Raw genomic sequence first — 18,681 nt, 5'->3', positions numbered from 1 at the left:
ACGTTGGTCAGTCCTGGAGCTGGAGTTGTCAAGCGATGGTAGCTCACTGCCTCGCTCCAGTCAAACAGAAGCTTTTTTTTTTTTTTTTACTGCACCAATGCGGTAGTGAATGTGTAAAGACTTTTGAATATCTTCTCCTTGAATCTAATACAACCAGATTAAAAAAATATATTTTTATTCAGGCCAATATGGAGGAAGTAATTGTTCAGCTCGTGGATCTTGTGATCAATTCAGGTAGTTGATGACGACTTTAACAATAGCCACGCTCATTAAAAATATAGCACTTACTGCGTGAAATAGTATATCTGCTCTTTTTCCCAGAAAGTGAAAGATTTATTTCATAAAGTGCATTGTTTTTTCATGATGTTGGTGGTATGCCTCCGCTGTACAGCAATGAGGAAAAATCTAATATCATAATCAGAGCTTTAGTGTTTGCTTGTTATATGTAAAACGTAAAGAACGACTGAAACAAATACATGTTTAAAAATAAAATGTTCTTACTTTAACAGTACAATTTAATTTGAATTGAACATTGCCATCAACAGAAAAAGTACAGCAGAAACCCGCCAATATGAACTTAATTTTTCATTATTACAATGCACTATATGAGGATAGATGCACTGGGTAGGCATCAATAATTGAACATCAGTGTTTTTTGAGCTTGGATGCTTCCATCGGGTGCAATATAAATTTAACCCAGCGGTGGAGCATCTTTTATTGATTCCAGAGGAATCCATGGTTGATGATGGCTGATAGCTGTAGTGGGGCTGGCTGTGGGTTATAGAGGATGAAGGGACAGGGGGCGTTGGGAAGGCACGGATGACTGGACCCAAGACAGACAGACAGGCAGGCAGCAGGACGTCAGCTAGAACAGCTGGAGGAGAAAGGGGAGAGGGATGTGCTCAGTGATCCTGTTTGGTGATTTTAAGAGGATAATACAGGAGAACCCTTGGCTCTGCAGGTAGAGCCCCTTACAAGAGCATTACCCTACAGTGGCACAGCGTCACACATTTCTTCTGCAAGGCTTCACTGATTCTTAGCTGGCTTTGTCAATGGGGCTTAGCGCTGTGCTTAGCGCCAGAATCAGCCTGGCAGACATCCCTGCTTTCGCCATGCTGCTAGAATGTGTATAGGAGATTGTCAGGCCTGACTTGTTGTTCTAAATTGCTTCAGAGCGACTAAAATTCTTTCTCAAATTTCACCTGAGCTGCATTTTCCTCATTTGACTGGAGTAATAGGGGAACATACAGTGGGAATCTTTGCATGCTTAACCACTTTATAAGGGATTTTCCAGCATCAGGCCAAGGATTAAGTGATTTTTTTCACTGATCTACTTTGAATGCCACAGTATCTACTCCAGTCTGTAGTGCTGGTGTCTGTTTGTTTTAAGTATGTGCATCATGTAGCACTTACAAGAGTATAATCAAGTTGTATCCAGCAGTAGTGTTTTTTTTTTTTTTCTTCGCCTGTGGAATTAATGTTTTCAAGGCTGTATTTCATCTGAGATGACTGCCACTTTGTCATCGAGTCACTTATCTAAAGTTTTAATCAGGGGAGGCATGTTGTTGTGATCCATCCAGCCTCCCTGGTAGTAACCGGGGTCTGAGGAGGTGATGGAAAGCCCAGAACAGAGACTGCTCGTGCTACTGAGGTCCCAAAGGCCCCTCAGTGTGTGCTCTCTTTCTCTCTCTCTCTTTGCTGCAGTTACCATACATCTACCCTAGAGCTCTTGTCAGCTCCTTTTAGGATAGGCACATATTACAAGATGCAAAATGTCACACCAAGTTTGCTATTCCAGACAAATATTTCATATATGTGTGTGTGTGTGTGTGTGTGCTCTAAGAAAGCATCAAAACAGACACCATAAAGTGGGTTGAGTATATTTATGCATGTGTTTTTTGATGCATGAGGGATGCTTAGATTATGGCAAGATGAAATAAAAACCGATCTACTAAAAATTCATGTAGATAGAGTTGTATTGTTTACTTGAAAAGTAAAATTGGTTCTTGAGCTGCTGTTTTGATGCAGAACAGGTTACAGATCCCTCATGAACTGCACAGTTTCTCCCCACTGTGGTAACTGTTCTTCCTTAGCTTTAGTTCCTATAGCAGTATCCCCACCGCGCTGACTTTGTGCTTTGTTAAGCAGCACTAATGGACACATTCTCACGATGTGCCTGTCAACTGTCTGTGCTGTCTGTACACGCAAGCACTTACAGAGGCAAATTGGTGTTGCTGATGCTGCTTCAGTTTTAGTGTAAATATGATGCAGTGTCAAAAGTTTAGCCCTACATTGCTCACCTCTCTGCTCTACCAGCTACTAAACCGGGACAAAATAACAGTGGCGAGTTTGCCAAATGGGCATGCAGAAAGAGGATTTGCTGTGCAGAAGCCAATAAAAAGAGTGTGAGGGGAAAATCCATCTGAGTAAGTCTGATCTGTATAGATTTTAATCATAAAGGTCAACAGTAAGCAGTGGCAGCGAGAGGCCGGGTCAGAAGCAGGGCAGAGTACTTACAGTACACCACAATGAATACTTAATAAAGTTTACACTGATTCTGAAATATTTCTTTGTTTTGTCTGGAATAGAGCAGCTGGTTTCAGTGCAGAATTAGACTATTCTCAAATTGGTAAAGTTTTTCTTAGCTCATTGCAGGGTAGCAATTAAAAAGGGCTGCAACTAACGATTATTTCCATTACTGATTGATCTGTCGATCATTCTATCGATTAGTAGATTAGTCATTTGGTCTATAAAACATCAGAAAATTCTGAAAAATGTTGGTCACTGTTCCCCAAAACCCAAGACATAACTTAAAATGTCTTGTCCCAAACAACAGTGCACAATCCAAAGATATACAGTTTACTATCGGGACTGAAAAAACAGAAACTATTCACATTTAAGAAGCTGGAATTTTAGCATTTTTTCTCAAAAAAAGACTCAAAACTATTATTCGATTATTAAGTAATCGACTAATCAGTTCATCTCCTAATCATTGCAGCTCTAAAGATTATTTTCATTGTTCGTTAATCTTCAGAATGATTTGTTGATTATTTAATCAGTTGTTTGGTCTGAAAAATGCTTCAGATCCAATATGAGATGATGAAAGTGAAGTAAAACCGACAATGGACTCAAGAGTATGATTCAGTGGAGTTAAAACAAAGTTTACTATGTCTGAAGGGCAAAACAAAGTATGTTACTGTGGAGTCAGTCCAAACGGGAGAAGGCAGCTCGGCAGGTCGTGACATCCAAAAAGGCAGGCAAATGGTCATAACAAGCAGGCAGGCAGAAACCAGGATGACTGGACGCAGAAGCACAATAGACAATCTGGCAGAGAACAAAGGAAAAATGACCTTTATATATACTGAGGGAGCTGATAATGAGGCAGGTGAGGATCAGTGCTTGAAGGTGGGGAAACGGCAGGGTCTTAAATAACAGAAAAGAGTACTAGCAGGCAAACAGGCAATGGGCAAAAACAAAACTTCAGGAATTAGTATAAATGCTTTAAATTGTCTTATTGTAAAGTAAGACAAAGCCTCTCATATGTTCACATATAGGAGGCTGAAACCAGCTATTTTTTTGCATTTTTGCTTGAAAAACTACTTACATGATTAATCAATCATGAAAATTATTGCAAATTAATTTTCCAGTCTTTTCAGCTGTAGCCTACAGTAGAGATCGTGTCATCCATTCAGGGAAGTCCAACATTTTGAAGATTGTAAATCCTTTAGAGCCACTGGGTGACATCAGTGACAACAGTGACAAAGGCATCTGAGGACATTTTAAACCACTGGATTAAATGTGTAAACTGTTATAATCTCAATCATAACTGTTAAGATAATATTTTTCTTCTGTAGTGAAACTGTGTATAATAAAAAGAGTTTCTTTAGAGACCTGTGGATGTGAAATTAATAGTTACTTCTGGAGAGAACCATTATCTAAGCTAAAGTAATTTCTCTCCATATTTGTTTTTGAGGATTTTTCACTTAATCCTCCTTATGATGTAAAAATACATATCAAAGGAATATGAAATTACTCTTACGTGCCCTCTTGAAGTAGCTCATTTTTGATTGTAAAGTAAATGAGTAAATTTAGACGATCTGAGCCCTACTGTGAGGAATCAGGGCATAAATGCTTCAAAATCACTTGAAAAGCAGCTTTTAAATTGCATCATTTTTTTATGTTGAAATGTATATAAGTATCAGCTACTTTTTTAAAGTTTGCTAACATTCACACTGTTGACCCTTGTCTTATCCTATCTTAAATCTTGATGCTTGTATCTCACACTTTTCGTTAGAGCGCTGAAGTCATGTTATGTCCACTCTGTCCTCTTGTATCTGTGTCTTTGCTGTGGGCGCCGTTCGGAGGCTGCAGAGGCTCTGTGCATTTAGACAGTGCTGCTGCTCTAGTTTTTCCAGTCCAGATCTGTCCAAGTTAATTACGGTACAACTGTCAGAAAGACCACTTTACTGGTCATTTGGGCAGCGACATCAATGCTCTCTGTGTACTGAAAATTTTGAGCTCTCACGCTTCAGTGCCCCGAGTTTTCCTGGGATGCTCCAGTGTCCAGTTTGTGTCTCAATTTGAGAGGGAAGATGGAAGAAAAAAGCTACAATTCTTTACGCCGGTTTGTGCGTCTTTTAGAGTTTCATCCTCTCCCTTCCCCCGTCTTTTTTTTCTTCCCTCTTCCATTTAGACATCATCGCAGAGCGCTGTGACCTGAGAGGGGCCAGACATCGGCATTAGACAAACGGGCCTCAGTTTACAGCTTCAGATAGATTTACACCCTGACATTGAGAAGTTAACATACCCTTGGAGAGTTAATCCCTAATGTTGTCCGGGTCAGTAAATAAACGGAAAAAGAAAAGCTAAACTGAAGGAGTTTGCAGAAAAGCTCATTCGTGCTAATTATTTCTCTCCCACCCCTCCCTTGTTAAAAGCTTTCCCACCCTTCCAATCAATCGGCACTTTAGCGAGCAGGAATGGATGGAGGAAGTGCGAGCCTCATTAGCCTGATTGGGCCGATGTGGGAGATGGAAAGAGATGGAGTGAATGAGGGAGTTAAAGAGAAAAGGAGTCAGCTTGATCATCAGCACTTGGCCCATCAGAGCTACTGTCATCAATGCAAGTGCTGTGTTCGAATGTGTCGGTTTGTTTTGCGGAGTTGTGAGTCCTGCTGGGCCAGGAGATGATTCTGTGGTACTTAGTAGGTACCTGGGCTGAATGGGAAGCCATTGGTGGACTTGAGCTTTGTTTATACTTCTGTGTTAAGGGGTAGAATTAACAAAACACAAAACTGAGAGGCAAGTTTTTCAGAAGAGTATTTAAGGTCTTTATTCAAATCGCAAGGGTTAAAGACCTGAGTTAATTCTGCGCAGAGTAACTGACATTGTCAGGCGATACAGTCTGATTTAGACTCTTAGAATGAAATGATACGAACACATCTCCTGATCCTTCCTACATCTCTCATTGGTCTTTTCTTATTTATCCCAATAACTCCCCTAAAATATCACTGATTATAATATTAAAGAGAAGCTCACAGGTTTATTTACTTTGTCTGTTTATGCTTGGCATACTATTGATTTTGTCTAGTGGCGGGGGCACCCTGCCCGTCACCAACTCCACTTCTGTGTCATGTCAGCTTAACAGTTTCAAAAACAAGAGAGGCTATATGGGATTCAAAATACATGTATAGAGCAATCAAATAAAGAACATATATCTATTACATTAAGAATATGTGAGTGTATATATGCACTTATATATACAGAGAGTATATGTGTATTACATCATAAATCTTCAACACATAATCCAAAACAATTGCATTATATTATGATTTTCCACAACACGTCCTACCTATAGTGACTACATGCATAGACTTTGAAGCAATGCCGTAGGTTAAGCTGTAGCTGACATGTGCCTTCTCAAAAATGTAACTACAAGTCAGGCTCTGCAGATACCGTTTGGGGAAAACTGTGATTAATCAGCTCGGGCTGCTTGTGTTTGCTCCTACAAGTTTCTGTTGCCGTTGGAGATTGTTCAGAGTGAAGAAAACATGACTAAATTTGAAAGAAAGATACAGATATATTCTACATTTCAGAAACACACATCTAACAAACCCACTGCAAACCACTTTTTTGTTAAGTATGGTTGAGAGATTAACAGCTTGATCCCTCCAGGCTGGAGCTGATCGCGGCCTCTCTATTCAATGCTTTTGATCCCACCAGACGCACCGCAGTGTGTTTCAGAAGGGTCCCAGAAGTGGCTCTCCGTTCTGCTCCGCTAAATATACGCTCCTAGTCTATTTTTGACGGAAACCACGTAAAGCTGCACAGAGCAGATCGAGATGGGCAAGAAGTCAGACACAGGAAAGGCAATTTTAAAAATAAACACCCTGTGCAGACTCCTGATTGTATATCACATCACTACATAAACATTACATTATAACTGGTGGCATCAGGCCAGAAGTCAACCGGTCAGAGGCTCTCAGAGGATATTTGTCATCATGGACGACGAGAAGTTCATATTGAAAGTGGAAAATCACAAGATTTTATGACACCACTGCTGCCATGACTGCCCCGGTCCCTGGCTTACTCTCCAGGTAGAGGGGCAGCTTTCTTCTCTCTGGTGCTGCCGGAGCAAAACGCTCCACTTCTGAAATGATCTTGGTGGGGTCTGACACTGTGCAGAGGACGGAACAAAACCGCATTGCAGCCGGAACGCGACACAGCCGTGCCCGGTGGGATTCATGCGTACGGGTTCTGTATGCGTTTTGCACTCGGCTTGTGGACTTGAAAAGTGACAAGTAGTTGTGTGAGGAATGAAAAAAGAGATCTTGAGTAGAAAATTTCTAACCCTGCCTCCTTTCTCACCACGTCACACCTGGCTAATTCCTGTGTAACGTAGGTGTGATCGTCGGATCTCAGAAAGTTACAAAAATTGTTGAATGCAGCAATCTCAAACCTGACATTGGAAGAATTAAGTCAATTTATTTATAGAGCACATTTAAAAACAACAAAAGTGCTTTACAGAGACTTTCATAATACAATTAAATAATTTAAATAAAAAATATTCACATATATCAAAGGAATACTTTCTTGCCGCGAGTAAGACAGTACGCTGAATATGAAGCTAGAGCAAGCTGCCAGAGTTGTGGCCTCACTGTGCGGTAGACAGCATCAAGTGGAGACACCAGGAGGTCACAGCACCGAAGTAGCACAGGAAGAATAGTCCAAAACATAACCCCACCCAGTAAGACCTCAACTTGTTGTTTTCACATTTAATTTTTGGTATGGAGTAAACAAACGAGACATAACGTGTTAATTAGTGAGTTTTTGAGGTTCTACATCTAACTGTAGACAAGAACGGGAATTCGTTTGTTTCCCAGAATGTCAAAGTGTTGCTTTAATAACTGAACGGACCCAGACACAGTTGTAAAAAGATTGGTCTTGAAACTGGAGAAGACGTGACAGTGACGGGAAAAATCTGAGGGGTCTGGACATAGAATAGACTGCAGAGGTCAGAGATGTAAGCTGGTGCCAGTCCATGCAGCACTTTAAACACAAAAGAATCTTAAAATCCCACCAGAGCTTCTGGGGTAATATGACTTTCAAAATGGGTGACTAAATGTGACCAGGGTTATTGATATTGTATAAGAGCAGTTCTCTGAGGTTCTGACAATGTGACCAAATGTGCAGACTGTAAAGCAGCCAGCTGTTGGCCTTGTACCTATTTGCTTGTGTAGGGCAGAGTGCAATTTTCTATGCTGCCTCATTTAATGTACTTCTTAGTATAGCTTTAATTGTTCTGCATTCCCAGTTCTTTATAACGATAATAGTGTACCGCCTGCCCTTTTTTCAAATATTGGTTTTAGTGCCAGACAAGTAATCAGCTGAGTATTAAGGCTTTGGCTGTGCATCCAAAGTCCTTGTCTCCTTGGGTTCTCAGGTCGAATACTTGAGCAGCTCCAAAAAAAACCAAAAAAACCCCACTACGGCTACAGACGGCCACCATCACCTGATGAACGACTGTTTTTAATGAGTGTATGAACCTTTGGTGATTGATGTTTTTCATTTAGACTTTTGACATTCTAATTCAACCCTGTTTCACTGAACCAGCTGTGCAAATAATTTCAAACAGAACTGAGACTCACAAGATGCAATAAGAAGAAATTTGATATGGAAATTAAAAGTATACCATGCAGGATTTGTCGGTTGGCGGCTATAAACACACACGTTCAAAGTTGGGGCCTCCTCCCCGGTTCAGAGAGAAAGAGAGAGAAAATGAAGAGGGCGAACGGTGCTGGTGAGAACAAAGCCGTGAATCAGATAAATAAAACATTGTTTTTCTGATTGTTCTTCAGCGGTTACGTTCTAAAGCACAAATAAACACGCCCACACCTCTGCACAACCCTACGGGAAGGTGCCGCATTGCCGGATTTTGTGTGAATGCAGAGCTTCATCCTGTCAGCTGTGGCCTCTCTGGTGTCAAGCAGACACACAGATCTGCAGCTCTTTATACATCCGTGACACAGAGACACAGAGCAGCAGAGGAGAGAGACAGAGACAGCAATGTAACCTGGTCGCTACACTACGAGCCCCAACCTCACACCCTGTGTGCTGTTATTGGCTGGATGCTCACCCACTGCTCAAAGGTTGACACCCAGAAGTGTCTCGAACACAGCAAAATAATAAGAAAATATGAAAATACAGGGAGAGAGCAGAGTCTTTGCAGATAAAATCACCATCGTATGAGTCTATACATTGCTTTTTAGGAAAATCCTGCATAGTATACCTTTAAAAGCACATTGGGGGAAGATTACCTCATTGTAGGCAGTGTTATTTGAATAATAAAATATAATACAGCCTGTCAATAAGCCTCCATTTTCTCTCATCTTTGTAATCATAGCTCAGTGAACAAAATACAAAGGGTGTATCATTGTAACCTTCAAAATGGGCTTTAACTAACCCTGAGTCCTCTTCCCCTCTCTCCACCAGCAAATACATGGGGCCCTCATTGTCTGCTCGCATGTCCTCATCACAGACAATGCTTTTGTCACATAATCACGCACACGGACATGCAGAGAGTACAGGGAGTACACACTGCACACACTGCACACAATTACCATCTTGTAATTGCGATCTATCAGGCGTTGTTGTGAAGTGGTGCCCGATACAGGCATGCTGTCAGCCCTGCTGCATTATCAGAGCTTAGGAAATGACAAGACTATTTATAGGAGCTATTTATCCACTTATCCTGTTGTTGCTATTGTCCAAGGGGTGGAACAGGCAGCCCTGGTCAGAGCCGGACTGACAAACAGGTTGATCAGTCAGTGCATCAGTTTGTACAATATATTTAGTGCATCTAGTTGCTTAAAGAGGCTTTCGCAGATCCTCAGCTGAACATAGTGGTTGTTTCAAACATTTTGTACAGTTTCTAATGATGATGCAAAGAGAAGAGAGAATATTATAGCCTCTAATGTACAGTATATTTTTACAGTCACAGATACACCTGACTCGTATAAGCAGGTTTATTGAGCTTTTTCAACGTGTCTTCATATTTTAAATGTTTTGTGAGGCCCCTGGCTGACATACATCTGTTCTCAGCACACAAGCAAGGACGTTTCTTTGGTCAAATCAGTTTTTACACACCGCAGTCTGCTGATTAAAAATGAAGAATATTTATCCCTGAAATTACAATTTTGGTGCTTGCTTGCTGATGGGTATCGAGTAAACTGAAAGCAAACTGTGAGTGAATTTGTCTTTCATAAAAAAAATAAATAAATAAAAAAATGTCAAGGACACGATGATGTATTGGGATACAAAGGACACCTCAATCACGGTAACGTCAGGCCGGGAAGAGATTTATTACACCCTTTACTTCTGGTGTCTTCTGCAAGATCAACAGCATGTGATGGGATCGTGGTCTGCACATGCACGAGCGAGACACTTATCTGCGTGTGCATGTGCGTTTTGTTAATCTTTGCACATTATTATGTGGAGGTGAGTGAAGTGAAAGTGCTCCCTTGAGATTTTGCAAATGTTCAAATTTAATGTTTCAGTGTGCTCGCTATCAACAAGGGCTGCACCAACAATGTGTTACTCCGTACTTTCTGACTTCCCTAACCTCTCTGTAGCTCTCATCCCCGAGCCTATTGGTTCTTATTTAAGATGTCAACACAGGTCAAAAATATATACATTAATTAAAAAAGATTTAATTTCCTAAGACAGGTTGTAATTATACACACATCACGGAGGAGCAGGGCTATTAAAATACATCACCACTGGAAAAAGATGTTGATGTATCATTTTTGTTCTTCTACTCTTTTTCAAATAATTGTTGATTGATTTGAGTTGTTTATCACCCTCAGGCGGTTTGAATGATTAACCACACCTGCCCGAAATATTGACCTGATGAAGATCCTACCAGGAGCGAAACATTGTCCATTTCAATTAAGATTAAAATTGTGGTTTCGGAGTAAATGTGCAGGTGTTACTCCTTTTTCAGTAATTTCCTAAAACAGCTGGGTACTGTAGCTTTTACCAAATGTTACTAAAACAGGAGACAATTGTGCATTTGTTGGGGACTATTTCCAGCTGCGGATGAATACACATTGGGTATTTTTGTGAATATTTACTAGAGATTGACAGATGCAGTTTTGAGGACCATACCAAAACTGATACTTATGGGTTTTAAAAAATTCTGAGAACAATGTGTTTATCAATATATTTTTTTTTTTTTACCAAAACCTAAAATACACTTTTTTTCGATGAGGATCCCTTGAGTTTGTTTTTGGAACAAATTTATGTACTCAGAGGTGCATTTAACAGTTAAAAACTAATTTTGGTCAAACCATGTAAGTATTACTAAAAACATATCTTCTACATTTCTCTTCTGCAACTTCTCTCTTTGTTACTTATTGCCTAATATATTCACTGATACAGAAATACTGTATCTGCAATAAGCTAATATTGACTCATATATCAGCCTGGCTGATTTATCAGATCTAATAATTCCAGCAGGAGAGTGTATATGAGATTGACCCAAAATAAACTACAGTGTTCGTGTTCATGGTAATGAAGGAACAAGTCACCCAGTACAACATTGTGGCTCATTAATGTGTTTGATCAACATTGGCACTGAGAAATAAGCTATATGAGAATACTTGTTAGAAGGATCAATTAATTGTCGGGTGTTGATGAGATTACTTGATAATATGGAAAAAATAGACATTGACAGCTTTATCTTTTAAATGTTTGTTATTTTTCAATTCCTATAAGTTGGAGAATGAGCAATGAAACAGTTTTGCTCTAATTGATAGTCGTGATGTAATTTTTTTTTTTTTTAATTTGAATTTTTGTCCATCCTTAAACCAGGCAGTCACCTTTAAACAAATGCAATGTCCAGCAGCACATTGTGTGTGCTGGAGCTCTGGTATAATCACAGTCCACTATGTGACATTTTCAACTAAGTAATGAATAATTTACTGTGCTCCTGGATTTCATTTATTTATTTTTTTGGCTGCGATGTGTCTGCTTCTGCGGAAGAAAGGCTGAGGGTCGGTACTCCAGAGAAATCACAAGTTGCCATAACTACAAGTGCTGAGGTCTCTGTGTGGTCCAGTGTAGCCTTGGAGAGGTGGGCAGTAAGCCGACCATGAGCGAAGACTGAGTGCTCTGGAGGAACACATCCAGCAGGATCCCACCGCCCGGAGCACTCCTTACCCAAAGTCGTTTCTCCTCACAGTTTGCTCATGTAGGCAGGAGATGAAACTGCATGCATGATGGTTTATCGTGAGGAAAAAGGGAATTCATCAATTATTCACTTGACTGTAATGTCAGTCTCAGACTGATAATGAGGCAAATAGCACAAAGACTACTTAAGGATATGAATGCTTTTAATTCTATTCCATTTCAGATGCTCTTTTTCCTAACAGCAAGGTTACAAATACTCCAGTGGTATATAGGCTCATAATTAAGCTAAATTAAAGGATAAAAACGCACACGGATGAGAGATTGAATAGAGGACAATTGCAATTCAGGGGCAATTTGGTTATCTTTTTGTACATGCTTTCAGAGTAGTTATGGCAGAAGTTCTCTTGGAAGATGCTTTTTTTCCCCCTCCTTCTCACTAGAGGCGTCTTGCGGTGGCACCAAAGTGGCTCTCTCCCTGATAGACAGCCTAATTCATACAGTTGGTGTTGCTATAATCCCCCGGAGGCTGCCTTTAGTTTTTTTTCTCTGCCTTGTTTATTCCAGTGATGTCCTCTCTGTCTATTGCTAGAGGAGCTCAGACCACTGCTTAATGTTTTGCTGCTGTTGCTGGATCACTTCATAGCTTTGAGGTATTTCACTGGTTCTTTGCAGCGGCTGTGTGAGGAGGACAAATCAGTGTTTGTTATCCAGCTTCGTTGGTCCTCTGGGAACACTAGTCCCCTGTCAGTCAGAGGTGTACGGGTGCGCTTGTTTGTCCATGTCTTGTTTATTTGTAGTGGTTCTGTCCACGACTTTTAAAGAGGAAATAGACAACTTTTTTGCTTTAACTTATCATTATGAAGTAAATGTTGACTGCACACTGTAATGGCTGTACACTAATGACACCATCGGCATTTAGATTGGTTCCCTATGAGCCTCGCTTTCACTACATAATTCTGTCCTCCACCTCCCAGGAAAATAAAGGCTCGATTTATGGCACAAAGGGAGTGCCTCAATAATTGAGCCACCAAAAGAAGAAGAGCATAGTGCTTTTGTTTTGGTAGCTATCGGTTGCTATATCTCATAGTAATTTGTTAGGTGGCCAACCTCTTTCTTTTGTCTTATTGCTATATGATAAGTGTGAAATATTGCAGAGTCATATCTGATAACACACTTCTTATATCTACTTATATCTGCGTACGCTACGTTTTAGTTGTATTAAGTATACTACCTGAATAAACATGTCTTTTGATTTTCTAGAGGGCTTTCGTCCTGTTAGCTACAGTAGCTAACTGGAAGAAAGCCCTTTAGAAATCAGTTAGCTAAGCTACCAGCCCCACAACCATAGAATACTGGATCAGTATCCAGTCCAGTATCCAGGCTGATATGCTTGTTCATATGAAAATCAATGGACAGAAAACACATTATCACCGTGTCTGTTGTGCAGTTTCTTTCATTTTGTAAAAACATGAACATGCTACCAACTCAGTTCGCTTTTCTCAACACACACTCAGGAATTTCTATCTGCTTTCATGTCTCCATTATAGACTAAATGAATGAACAAACTCGCTTTTTCTCCTGTTTTCTTCTGTTAATCCTCCCTCCACCCTGACGCCAACCCCTGCTGTAGTTACTTGTTTGTGCGAAGCAATAACATAACTCAAACTATATTATTACTATGCAGTGCACATCGTTACAGTAGCTTTTGCCTGTTCCCAAATTCAATATAAAATTGTGACAGTTTCAATTTACCTCTTCAGTGAACATGCTTCTCTCTTTTCTCTTATTTCCAAAGTGGTGGTGATCATTTCTTCACAGAATTAGACTCTGAGGAAAGCGGAAAGCAATCTGGTTGTCTTTGTGACTGCGGCACAAACGATGATACCACTTTGAAACACTAGAGGGGGAAAGTTGAGAAGTCGTGTGTTTCCACTTTAAGATTGAGTTAAAATTCAGACCTGGGTTAGATTTACAGCGAAGGCAGAGAGTAGAGGTAGAGGTTTGTAAATCAGAGCATGTCTGGTTCAACCTCAGCAAAGCTTTCTTTGTGTGTGTATTTGAGATATTGATGTTTTGACTGTATGTGTGCAAATGTATGTGTGTTGTTTGTTTTGATGTACACTTTGCCTTTTTTTTTGCGCATATTTACATGCATTTGTGTTTGTCTTTCTCTTACTATTTGCCTTCAGTGAATAACACCTGAAATTCAAATGAACATTTTTTATCCGAACCAGCTGTTTGTTTTTACACACATGGTGGTGTGGAAATATATTATGTTGATCGTGTGTAGCTGGGGAACGTATACATGCATTCATAGGAATACATTGACCTTTTCCTAAAGAAGCATATAATGCATGCAAATGCTGGGAGATACATTATTGTGATGCAGCTTTACATCACTCTCAACAGCACAGCGGCCAAGAAAATACTGAGCACGGAGTTTAAAATGTAACAAATATTTCATTGCACATAGCTGAGTTGAGCTCATTTATTAAAAGCGCCTGTAATAGATATATTTAGAGATATTTATATATATGTTTATACAGTATATTTAGAAGAACAATTAATCACATGACGATGTGTAATGTAATAGTGATGAACCTACAGAGAATTAGCTCCCCTCAGCTTTATGTACTTTCATAGCTCATGGTTTCAGCTCATTGTTTAACTGTCCGCCTGCAACTTTACTGTTTTTGTTCACTCTCACTGCTCTCATAGTGTCGTTTTCAGCCACAGCAGGCAGCTGTTTTCAGGGCAGATGCTCTAAAAACTTACTGTACACTACCTGCTCAGCACCGAATGGCAAACAGACAAGTCAGCAACTATCTGGTGAACACAGTGGAGCATTTAGCAGCTGAAGTGTCAGATATTTCCCCCCATAGTAGATACTAGTGAATATTGGACTTACATTCATCCTGTGGAAAGAAACACAGCTTCAAATTTATGATAATGTTGCTCTGTAACTGCTGGATATGTAAAAAAGCAACTGTTTGCTAAGAAGTTCACCTTATCAACCTAAAAGGTGATGATAGTGTCGTGTTCACAATGTGTTTCCGCTGTCCTGAAGTGGCCAAAAAATTAGTAATTTCAGGTTTGAAGAAATAGAGTCCAAATATTCAAAAAAAGCACTGAAGTAAAAGGCAAAGCATTGAAACTGGAGCACTTTTCTTTCTTCCTGAGTATTTCATTTTGGATCGATGACGTACTTGTTGGTGTAACTTTAAGTCCTTTTCCACTCAAAAATGTGCTTTTTTTTATTGTTACTTCAGTTTGATGTTTGAGCTTCACTGTTCAGAATGATGTATGAGCAGAGTTTGACATTAAAAGGCTGAGTTTAAGGCGTGTATCTACGAGTAAGATTTGTGACATCACAACTAATTTGGACCCAATCATGGTCCAACATGCAACTTACACAAGCGTGATGTGGAAACTTGAAGCCTCACAGAGAAATAAGAGACATCTTGTGTCGAACTTCTTCTGAAATTAAAAATATTCATAGATTCTGGATTTATTTAATGAGGTAGAAGGAGAAGATGTCATTTTAAGAATTTTTAACTAGTTAACTGATTTTTTTTAATGATTATTATTCCTAGCAGGATATTTTTATGTCTTAAAACATGACTGAAGGGGATCTTTAATGGAAGCATATCTGAAAAATCCACATTGATCCCATTTGTTGCAGTAAAAGAACACAATTCAGACCCAACACACATGTACTGGAGTCTCTGAATGTACATCTTTTTGTTGGGTTTAATATGAGTCGGAATAATTAAGCTGGAGGGCTTGACGCTAGATAACGGACTGCAACAGTGAAAGGCCTTCATAATGACTGTTGAGAACTCAAGGCATTGTCGTTAAGAGCGCAGACATGGAGATACAGCTGCAACACATTTACAGTACGCCTTTGCACACATGCATAATCACGGATCATCTTTATCTCACAGACAGCACACACTGTATAACAAACCATGTCTATCTACATACAGTATATTTCTTTCTGACGCTCTACTTCACAAACACCCATCACATGCAGTTACTCTAAGATGGACACTTATACACTCCCCCGTTCGTTATATTGATCCATGCTTACACAAGCATTAGCACTCACTTAGAATGAGAGACATGTCTTCGGACAAACACAGGAGCACACAGCATAAATACATCCATACACACACACACACACACACACACGTTGTTTCTCATGTGTCTTGAAACACACAGACTTCTCGGGATAGAAAAACACTGAACATGCGTCCGCTGTGAGCTTGCACATTCTACCAAACTGAACCGGAGCGTATAGCCGTGATGTATTCATCCAGTGTGTGCGATTTAACGAGGTCCACTCCATCTTGTCATAAATCATATTAATAATGTGAGATTCCCATCGATTTTTATTTTTTTTAAGCCATTCCAGTACATTATTTGATATATCCAGCCTTTGTTTCTGATTTAATGAACCTCACATAGACACACACACACACACACACACACACACACACACAAAGAAGTCATGAAACTGCCTTTCTTTTGAGAAGTCTTTATTCATCTGTGTAGAAAAAGAGACGACAGACCAATAAATGGAATAGCATTTTGCACCCATTTTTATGTTTATACATAGTGTTTTCATTATCACATCCAAAGGTGACATTTTAAAGGAAACGGATTTCTACACAGAATGAAAGGAAGCTTCAGTGCTCTTAAAAAACACAAACAAAAACAGACGTAAAAAAACTTAAAACCCACACTGGAGCTCTTCAAATATTACTGGTATACAGTAACACAGGTTGGAAAAGAGAAAGAGAGCTACTGAAAGTAAGAATGGGTTTCAACACTTACAGGCTCTATCTAAATCACCCCCTCGTCTTCCCCTCTACACCCTCACTCTTTATTTTTCTTTCCCTACCCTCTCCTCTTCCTTTTATAATCTCTGGCTGTTTGTTGGCGTTCTGTGGGTTTTCCTTTGAAGTTCCTCCTCCTTTAAAGTATATTAGTGGAGTCAGTGAGATGCAGTTGGAAAGCATGTCCCCTCTTGCTGTTTGTGTGTGTGTGTGTGTGTGTGTGTGTGTGTGTGTGTGTGTGTGTGTGTGTGTGTGTGTGTGTGTGTGTGTGTGTGTGTCTTACTGCACAGTGTAGTGGTCCGGCTCTGATCCCCTGTTAACAGAGCTGTGTCTTTCCTGAACTGAGACCTTCGAAGCTGAAGGGCAGGCCCTGAGTCAACTAATGCACTTTAACACACAGGATAGGGCTGGAGGCATTATGACAATATTTACCTTTGATGACATAAATGTATCTAAGATCAGACATTTTGCCATACGTTTATATGAATAGAAGCAATGACCTTATCTTTGATTGTATAGAGCCATTGTGAGTAATGTTACAAGTCAATTAGCAGGACTGATTTATCATTATATTGGAATTTTATATATTTTTATTTAGAGCTGCAATGATTAGTTAATTAATCAATTAGTTAATTGATTAGTTGTTACATTAATTGCCAAGTATTTTGATAATTGATTGATCATTTGGAGACATTTTTTAAGAAAAAAAGTCCAAATTCTCTGATTCCAGCTTCGCAAATGTGAATATTTTCTGGTTTCTTTCGTATTTAATGATAGACAACTGAATATTTTGGGGTTGTGGTCTGTTGGTCGGGACAAAACAATAATGAAAAAGAAAAGCTAGGACAGCTGTCCAAATTTACTTTTTTCACTGGCAATTGTGATAATAATTGTAATTGCCAGTACACACGCCGAAAAAGGGCATCTTGCCCGAAACGTCTGTGTGGCAATTAAAAAAGTAAATTTGGAGTGCTGTCCTAGCTTTTCTTTTTCATTATTGACTACTTTAAGGATCCAGCACCCAGTTTTCATTATATTAGTGTAAATTGAGGGCGTTGTATCATATTTTTATGACAAAACAAGACATTTGAGGATAGTGATTGACAGTTTTCACCATTTTCTGACATTTTATCGACCAAACAACTAATCAATTGAGGAAATAATGGATAGTTGCAGCAATTAGATAAAGTGTTCTAATTCGTCAGGTGTTTAATTCGCTGGTTTAGTCAAATTACCTGTCAGGTACTTTTATCCCTACAGTTCATCACTTGATTTTCCAGAAGTTGCACTATATCACAGTATAGAATTGCATACAATGATGGGGATATTTTATCATTTTACATTTTATTCATATCACCCACTCCTAGGATTGTATTATGTCGCTTTAAATACAACTAAAAACAGTTACAACTACTAATTTTTTCATGAAGTTGAAAAGATGTATTACAGATAATAAGACCACAGCAGTTCCGACTTCCACCAAAAGTATTAGCTGATAAACCTGGTTTTCAATTAAATAGGTTTAACCAGCGTCCTGAAGATAATGGGGTTACTATTATAAGATGCATGATTAGGTTTCTTTCACTTAATTTGCTGAGGTAATTTAATAATGAGACCAGACCACAATAGTAATTGGGTACATGCAGTATTCTTGGTTATTTTGTAATTTTTTTTAATTCAGGGAGGGAGAGCGAGCCTTTCTTCTCCAGCCAGTCATTTGTCTTGTAGTCTTAGAAATCGTTTTTCTTCGATTGTCTTGCCACGCTTGTCTTCCTTGTATTAGCCTAATAACGTTTAGAAAATCATGATCTGCGGCATGTAAATGGGATTATATTTTAATGAAGATGCATAATAAGGTGGAGAGTACCAAAAAATAGTAATGTAATGAGTCAACATTTGACTTTAATGATCACAGGCAGCTGAAAACACCAATTCTTGAAGGAAGTGTGCAGTGAACTATCACTCTGTTTTTGGGTAGAATTAGAGTGCAGTAGTGGATACACTGTGGGTAAAACTTGAGCCATTTTTTTGGATGATGATGTCACATTATTCCAGTTATCACCCCTCTTTTTTACCCCGCCCACACCCTCCTCGATCCCCCATCCTTTTTCCTTTTGTCTGCTTTTTTACCTCCTGCCGCTGCATTTTTCACACGC

General features: G+C 39.4%; 1 protein-coding gene across 5 annotated transcripts in view; it reads left to right on the top strand.

Annotated features, from left to right (window-relative positions):
- macrod1 (mono-ADP ribosylhydrolase 1) overlaps positions 1 to 18,681 on the top strand; it is a 128,126-nt gene that overhangs the window by 8,673 nt on the left and 100,772 nt on the right. The window lies entirely within an intron of this gene.

The sequence above is a fragment of the Thunnus maccoyii genome, chromosome 8 (genome assembly GCF_910596095.1).
Source record: "Thunnus maccoyii chromosome 8, fThuMac1.1, whole genome shotgun sequence".
Lineage (NCBI taxonomy): Eukaryota > Metazoa > Chordata > Actinopteri > Scombriformes > Scombridae > Thunnus > Thunnus maccoyii.
The sequence above is the reverse complement of the archived record's forward strand: the minus strand, read 5'-3'. Positions and strand labels throughout refer to the sequence as shown.